Source organism: Gossypium arboreum, chromosome 7, assembly GCF_025698485.1.
Source record: "Gossypium arboreum isolate Shixiya-1 chromosome 7, ASM2569848v2, whole genome shotgun sequence".
Lineage (NCBI taxonomy): Eukaryota > Viridiplantae > Streptophyta > Magnoliopsida > Malvales > Malvaceae > Gossypium > Gossypium arboreum.
In genome coordinates this window covers 17255138-17263484 of record NC_069076.1, presented here as the reverse complement: position 1 = coordinate 17263484, position 8347 = coordinate 17255138, and the positions used below count along the sequence as shown (strand labels likewise).

At 34.9% G+C, this 8347-nt stretch overlaps 1 non-coding gene across 1 annotated transcript; it reads right to left on the bottom strand.

Moving 5' to 3' along the window:
• Positions 1-4094: 4094 nt before the first annotated feature.
• Positions 4095-4201, bottom strand: LOC128296199 (small nucleolar RNA R71). Its single transcript, XR_008286748.1, has one exon. It is a non-coding gene; the product is annotated as a small nucleolar RNA R71 (small nucleolar RNA).
• Positions 4202-8347: the final 4146 nt, after the last annotated feature.

Sequence of the window (8347 nt, the reverse complement as noted above, 5' to 3'; positions counted from 1 at the left end):
CGTGTTTAATTGTAGTTAAATGCTAGATATATATGCTGTTATAAAATGTATGAATTTATATTTATTATGGTCGAACATGAAAAGGCTTGACTTCTACATTTCTGAATTTGTTTCGACCGAGTTACGACGTCCGAAAGCCCTGTATGAACCTTAGGAATAGTTAGGATACATATGTCATGACATAGGATTTCGATTTATGTATGCGAGTAAGACCATGACATCGATATGTGATTTCGATATATGTGTGCGAGTAAGACCCTGTCAAGGAAAGTGGCATCGATACGTGATTACATGTAAGACCATGCCTGGGACATTGGCATTGTACGATGTGTGGGATTATCTGAGTGTCCTATCCAATTCCGAATGGTTCATCAGACATCGATAAGTGGTGAAAAAATATGTAAAATTAGCTAAGTGATCAGGTTTGTATTAGCTTGGTACTTAATTGAAATAAGGTAAGTGAGTATTATGATATTAGTTACAAATATGTGTAACATGAATGAAAAGTATATGTGAATATGATATGTGTATTCGGCCTTGTGAACAAGAAGTATGATTCTTGTTGAAATGATTTTTATTATGCATATATATATGATCTTGCATATTCAGCCATTTAGTTAATGTATGTATATAAAATTTTATCTTGATTTAAGAGCTTACGTATACAAATGTATGTGCATTAGGTTTTATAATGACAATTTGGATTTTGAAAATTGAACAATGATTTGATGACTTAACCTTGTGAATATTCGGCCAAGGTAATGGTTATGTGTGCAGGTATATTATTCATGAAACTTGTAAGTTGAGAATAAGCTTGATATTGAAAATGTAATTTGGTTAGATAAAATGAGTTGATTACATCATCTATTTGTTTGTTTGCTTATGACTTACTAAGCTTAAATAGCTTATTGTGTGTGTATGTTTGTCTTTGTTTTATAGATTTTGGATTCAAGTTACAAGCTCGGGGATCGTCAACAAAGCCTATCATACTATCGACCGTCTTCGGTATTTTATAAGTTACCTTTTGGAACTATGGCATGTATAGGCTGGAATATGTTTTGGAATGATGTACTTCAGTTTTGTATAAAGGCCATGCGAAAATGGCTAAACTTTTATTGTTAAATTCGATTATGTTAAGTTCGGTTTATGCTCACTTTCGTTTTATAGTTATGTGCCATGTATGTGTAATGTATGTGTTAGGTACCATGTACTTTGAGAATAGTTTGCTTGTTATGTCTAAATTTGGTTTTATATGCTCTTGTTAAATGTTCATGGAGCTTAATAGTTGATAAATATTGTATATGCTTCATGGATAAATTTGGCCTATTGTATGTACTTTATGTTAAATGTGATCATTATTTTAGGTAAGTTGTATATATTATATATGTGCAACATTATCGTGTTCACTATGGTATAATGATGGAAAACATATATGATTGTTTTTAGATTATATAAAATGATTGTATGTGTTAATTTGGTTACAATGGAATTGTTGTATGATTTAGGTCAAGAATGTTAATAAGTAATCAATAATTTCTAAAAGTCCAAATATTGACTAATATTTTGTTATTGAACAAGTAATTTTAGATGTATTAACTAGTATATGTAACAAGTGTATATTAAATAGTGTGAGCATAAAATAGTTAAATTTACTAAGACCAATTGTTTATAATTTAATGATTAAATAGTATTTATAATCTTTAATGATGACTCACTTTAAGTAGCGTATTTAGAACCATACGAACGCTTTAATGGGTATCAAAGTGATAGGCACACATGTTTAAATGGCACATGATCTAAACCGTATAGGTAAGTACTTTAAGACGAGTATTATTGCTTGTTAAGTTTTGAGGACGTGATCATGATTCGGTAGCTACATGTATAGATACATAAGTGATATTAGAAATATATTCAGGCATGTTGATGATAGTTTAAGACATGCATATAAATACATTATAGGTACTGTTAGTTGTAAAATTGAAATTGGTTGTGACTTATATGCAAGGTGTACATGGATATATATTCTGAAACAGGAATTGATTGTATTTTAATTATAAATGAGTTTGACTTGAGTGAATATATATATATATTAGTGTTTGAAATTTTGCCTTTGATCCATAATGCTTCGCAACCCTTTACACCTTGCACTGTTGAAGAAATTAGAGATTTACCCAAAGATTTACGATTGACCGAGTCTTAGTCCTAAGTTATTATGGCATTTAATTTGCTTAAAAATCTAGCAAAAATCAGCTCAAATTCTACTAATTGTGGCTGGCCATCCAAGGAAGAGATTTCAAGAGACTAAACCTAGCTATTTTTAGCAAACTACCCACCTCTCTTCACCTATAAATATGACCCCTTCATTCCCTCATCCCTCATCATTCATCATTCTCTCTTCTCTCCAAATTCTCTTAGCCTTTTCTATTCCCCACGCCTAGCATCATCTCTTCATAGAGATTTTAGCAATTAAGCCTCTTAAAGAGCCCTTGGTTGACCACCTTGGAAAGCCATCAGCAAAGGAGCAAAGCAAAGAAATGAAGGATCCTAGTCAGTCAGAGTCTTGGGTGACAGCCACTTTGATTTGGGTTTAATTTTTCATTTCTTTAATTTAATCTAAAATGTTTTCTATGTGTTCTTTGTTCTTGTTTACAACAATGTTAGCTTTATTTTATTTATGCTAGGATGATTGCTTCATTTAAATAATATTTATTTGATTCACGCTTCTAATGTTTGTGCCACAATTGATCATGTTTTTAATTAAAATCAAGTATGTATTTCGTTCATATGTGATTGAAATGCACCTAAATTAGCTGAGCAATCCTAACCAGACGACGACTAGGGGACACATAATTGAAATGTGCATGCCCAATTTAAATCCTAACCCAATTAAATTGCAGGTTGCATAACAACTCTAACCAAGCTCTGTTATCTGCATAGTTTTTAGATTTGTGTGATTAAATTGTTTCAAACCTAACACATCCCTGTTACCTTACATGAATGCTAAGAAAACCTTAGTAAATAAGGATCAGTAAAATGTGTATTTACTAAGTAAAGGATTCCGAAAGGACCTAATCTGGTTTCCAAACTCATGAAAGATTGAGTTGCCATGGAATGTTTTTTCGAATGTTATTAAGCATGTTGATAATAAATTAAATTTAATTAAGTAATTGTCCTAGTCTATTTATGTTATAATTGTCGCAAATTGTGTTTAATTTTGCTAAAATCGTTTTCGTTCATATAGTTTGCATACTTAGGATAATTTGAATTAGGGGGTATTGCATTTAGTTTAATATATTTTAATCAGCACTTCTCAACTATACTGTGTTTATTTACCAATTTGTTAATATAATTTTACAAATTAGATGACTTAGCACAAATACAATCCCTATGGAGACGATAACTCGATACTTACTTATTACTTGATAACGACTGTGTACACTTGTACAAACCTACACGTTACAAGTTTTTGGTGCCGTTGCCGAGGATTGTTAACTGGTCAAAATCATTTCTTTTTGTGAAATTATTTACTTCTAATTTGGTTTATGAGCATAGATCGGATTATTGATTTACTCCCTGTAGACCCTGAAATTGAGCGAACTTTCAGACAAACAAGACGTGAACGAATAGCTCAAAGACAAGTCGAGATGGATCCTGGAAATCATAATCAAGACCAAGGTAATAAAGCTGATCGTGTACGAAATCTCATCCTCATTGTCAATGATAGGGATCGATGCATCAGACAATATGTTGTGCCACTTTTCACTAAGTTAAATCCAGGAATTAGAAGGCCAGATATTGAGGCAACCTAATTTGAATTGAAACCAGTGATGTTTCAAATGCTCCAAACGGTGGGCCAATTCAATGGTATGCCCACGAAAGATCCACATCTCCACCTTTGATTGTTTATGAAGGTGAGTGATTCATTTAAGATAGCCGATGTGACTAAAGACGCACTGAGGTTGAAGTTATTTCCATACTCGTTATGAGATCAAGCACGAGCATGGCTCAATTCATTGCCACCAAGTTCTATATCTACATGGCAAGAATTAGTAGAGAGATTTTTGGTTAAGTATTTCCCGCCTAGAAAAAATGCTAAGTTGAGGAACAAGATCACAACCTTCCAACAATTGGATGACAATTCTTTGTATGAGGCTTGAGAGCGATTCAAGGAGTTACTTCGTAAGTGTCGTCATCATGGGATTCTTTATTGTATTGAGTTGGAGACATTCTATAATGGTCTCAATACATATATAAGATTGATGGTAGATGCTTCTGTGAATGGTACAATTTTGTCTAAGTCTTATAATGAGGCTTATGAGATCATTGAGAGGATAGCAAGTAATAACCATCAATGGCCAACAAATCGAACAGCTGCAGGAAGACATGTAGCTAGAGTTCATGAAGTTGACACCCTCACTTTGTTATCAACTCAGGCATTGTCTATTTCCTCTATGTTAAAACAGTTTACCGCTAATAGTGCTAATCATTTTGCTGCTCAGCCACTAAGTCTGTTAGAAGTAGTTTCCTATGTGTACTGTGGGGAATGTTATTTTTCTGAGAATTGTCTATCAAATCCCGAGTCAGTGTACTATGTGGGGAACCAACATCAAAAATAGGAGTTGACAAGGACCCCAGTCCAACTTCTACAATCCTTCATGGCGTAATCATCCTAATTTTTCTTGGAGCAACTAAGGAAATGGACCAAACAACAACTTCTTGTAGCATAGACCTAACCAATCTCAAGGGTTTAATCAACAAGCTCCAAAACCACCTCAAGCTAAGGCATCAAACAATTTAGAAAACTTGTTGAAAGCATACATGGAAAATAATGACACTTTGATCCAAATCCAAGCAGCAACATTGAAAATTTTGGAAAACCAAATGGGTCAGTTAGCTACGGAGCTTCGTAATAGACCACAAGGAACTTTGTCGAGTGATATTGAGAATCCAAGAAATTTGGGTAAAGAACATATCAAGACAGTGGCATTGTGAAGTGGTAAAATTCTGGACCCTGATTGATTGATGTCGAATATAAGCCTGTTGAGAAGAATCAACCAGCTGTTGAAATTCCTACACCAAAAAAGTTAGAATCTGCAAAGACTGACAAGGTAAATCCTAACTTAGTGAATTCCTATGTTGATTTACCTATTTAGAAAAGTTATCTAAATTAACAGAAAGTTCTATCATCTCCATATCCGTAAAGATTGCAGCAACACAAGTAGAAACATGGGGTGCTATTTAAGAAATTTATGGATGTTCTGAAGCAGTTATACATCAATATTCCATTAGTGGAGGCTTTAGAACAAATGCCTAATTATGTGAAGTTTATGAATGATATACTGTCCAAGAAGAAACAACTAAGTGAATATGAGACTGTTGCCTTGACAAAGGAGTGCAGTGCGTTTTTGTAGAACAAACTGCCACTGAAATTGAAAGACCCAGGGAGCTTTTTTATACCCTATAACATTGGTGAATCTTAGTGTGGTAAAGCTTTGTGTGATTTAGGAGCGAGTATCAACTTGATACCTAAGTCTATTTTCAAGATGTTAGGGATAGGTAAAGTAAAGCCTACAATTGTGATGCTTCATCTAATGGATCGATTTTTAGTATACCTTGAGGGAAAGATCGAGGATGTTTTAGTAAGAGTCGATAAATTTATTTTTCCTGCTGATTTCATTGTCTTAGATTTTGAAGCAGATAAGGAAGTGTCAATCATCCTTAGGATTTCTTTCTTAGCCACGGGAATAAAGTTAATTGATGTGTAGAAAGGTGAACTCACCATGCGAGTTCAAGACAATCAGGTTACCTTTAACATTCTTAAAGTGATGAAATTTCCTGATCTGGAAAAAAAGTGTTCAGTTATGGAAAAGATAGAAACCTTGGTTTCTATGGAAAGTAATTTTGAAGAAGATCCATTGGATAAAGCCTTAGATCTTGACCCTTTGAAGGATGAAGAAGGTGAAGAAAACATGGCTTTGATGGAAGCCAATCCAAGAAATTTTATTCAATTCACACGGTTTGAACCGTTAGAGTTAAAAGTTAGAAAATTTGTGCAACCCGAGTAGTCAATTGAAGAACCACATAAACTCAAACTAAAGGTACTTCCTTCCTATTTGAAATACATTTATTTAGGTGACTATTCCATTTTGCCTGTGATTATTTCATCAGAACTGACGAAAGATCAAGAGGAGCAACTAATTACTGTTATAAAGAAATTTAAGAAAGCAATTGGTTGGACTATAGCTGATATTCGAGGTATAAGCCCCTTTTTTTTTTTTGCATGCATAAAATTATTTTAGAAGAAAGTGAAAGAGATCGAATTGATGTGCAAATGAGGCTCAATCCTACTATGAATGAAGTTGTCACGACTCCCATTACTTGCCACCCAAGTAACCCTAATGTAGCTAAATTTTAGCTATATGTTGCCCTAATTTTTCCCTATATAAACCCCTTTCCATTCTACTAATTTTCATATCCCTTAAAGAAATTTGCTTAAACCCTAAATTTCCCTTTTGTGTCGTCAACCTCAAATCCTGAAAAAAACCTTAGTTCTCTTCCCTTTTTGTCGAAATCACCTATTGCTGCCGTATTATCCTTACCGTCTTACGATTTTTACCATGGCAAGTCTTTACCACTTTTTCGATTTCTTCCTTTTTCCCTTTGTGCAGAAACTTTGCCAGTTTTCAAGAAAAGATATCATGTCTCACAAAAGAACCAAATCTTCAAATACTACTCCTGAAAACTCGATTTTAATCAATGAAAAAGTGAAAGAGAGATTTGATTCAATCTTTAGGCATCAACCAATAATGTCGGAAAAAGGTTTTGACTTGAAGAGTGATGATCTAATGGTTGTTCCTATACTGATTAGAAAGAAAATCAATGCTCTCAAGTGGGAACGATTTTGTGATGCTCATTCACTTCCCGATGATGAACTAGTTCGAAAATTCTATGCTAGTTTGACTATGCAAGATGCTACTGAAGCAATCGTTCAAAAGAAAAATGAACCTCTTACTTCTAAGTCCATCAATAATTTGTTTAACTTACCTGATGTTGAAGAAGATGAGTACTACCCTATGATGAACAACATCAATTGGGATTTTCTTCAACAAGTGCTTGATGTTGTTGTAACACCCCTTACCCGAGTCTGAGGCCGGGACTGAGTACGAGGCATTACAAAACTTAAACACATGCATTCCAACATTGAAAAATCATAAAAACATGATTTAATCTAAAACTTTTCAAACTTTGTCTAGAATTCCTTATTACGACCAAACTGGGTCCTTTAAAGAACTCTAGAAATTGACTTTTGAAACAGGGCACACGCCCGTGTGGCAGGGGCGACACGCTTGTGTGGCCTTCTTGACATGGCCGTGTTAAAGGCCCGTGCATTCACAAGACCTAAACACATTGGGACATGCCCGTGTCCCTAACCCGTGTGGAATTAATTCCTAATTCGAACCTACAGGGGTTTTCACACGACCTGGCACACGCTCGTGTCTCAGCCCGTGTCCAAAAACCTTGACATTCTGTTTCTGACATCAGCAACCATTTAGGGGCACACGGCTAAGGCACACGCCTATTTGTTAGGTCGTGTGGTGAATTTAATTCCACATTTAAGGTGCAGACTTCACACGACTGAGACACATGGCCGTGTCTCTGCCCGTGTGTTTACTACTATGCATACTAACTTGAAATTTTAAGGTGCAGGGGACACACGGCCGAGCAACAAGCCTATGGGGCTGACCGTGTGTCACACACGGCCTAGACACACGCCTGTGTGTCTACTCGTGTGGACAAAACAAGGCTATCTACCAAGCCTTTTTTCCACCATTACTTGCACCAGCCTACAGAACAACAAATATATCCAATTGCAAACCTCATAACACTCTAACAACCAAACATGCACTTGATCATTCATACATTTTGTTCATCCAGGGAAGCATCATCATTTGCAATTATCAATAATGAATATTAGCCATTAACCATAGCCTTACACAAAAGAAGGTTTTCGTCCTAAGCCAACACAATTGGTTAGCTTAACAATATGGCACATAACAAAAAGACTCAATCCCTATACATGCCATACTCAAGATAATAAAACTAACTATACCAAAAGCTTTGAGTGATAGTGTGAGTGATGCCTTCAACGTTCTTTGATCCATGGGCTAATTTGGTGGCACTATAAGAAAATGAAAAGGAAAAGGGTAAGCACAAAGCTTAGTAAGTTGCATGTAAATATCGAAATAACAACCATGTTACCACATGTGATCATACTCCCAATATATCATAACTCGCACAAAGAGTAAATGTTCATAACACAACTTATTTATGTTCATTCCTCGCTATT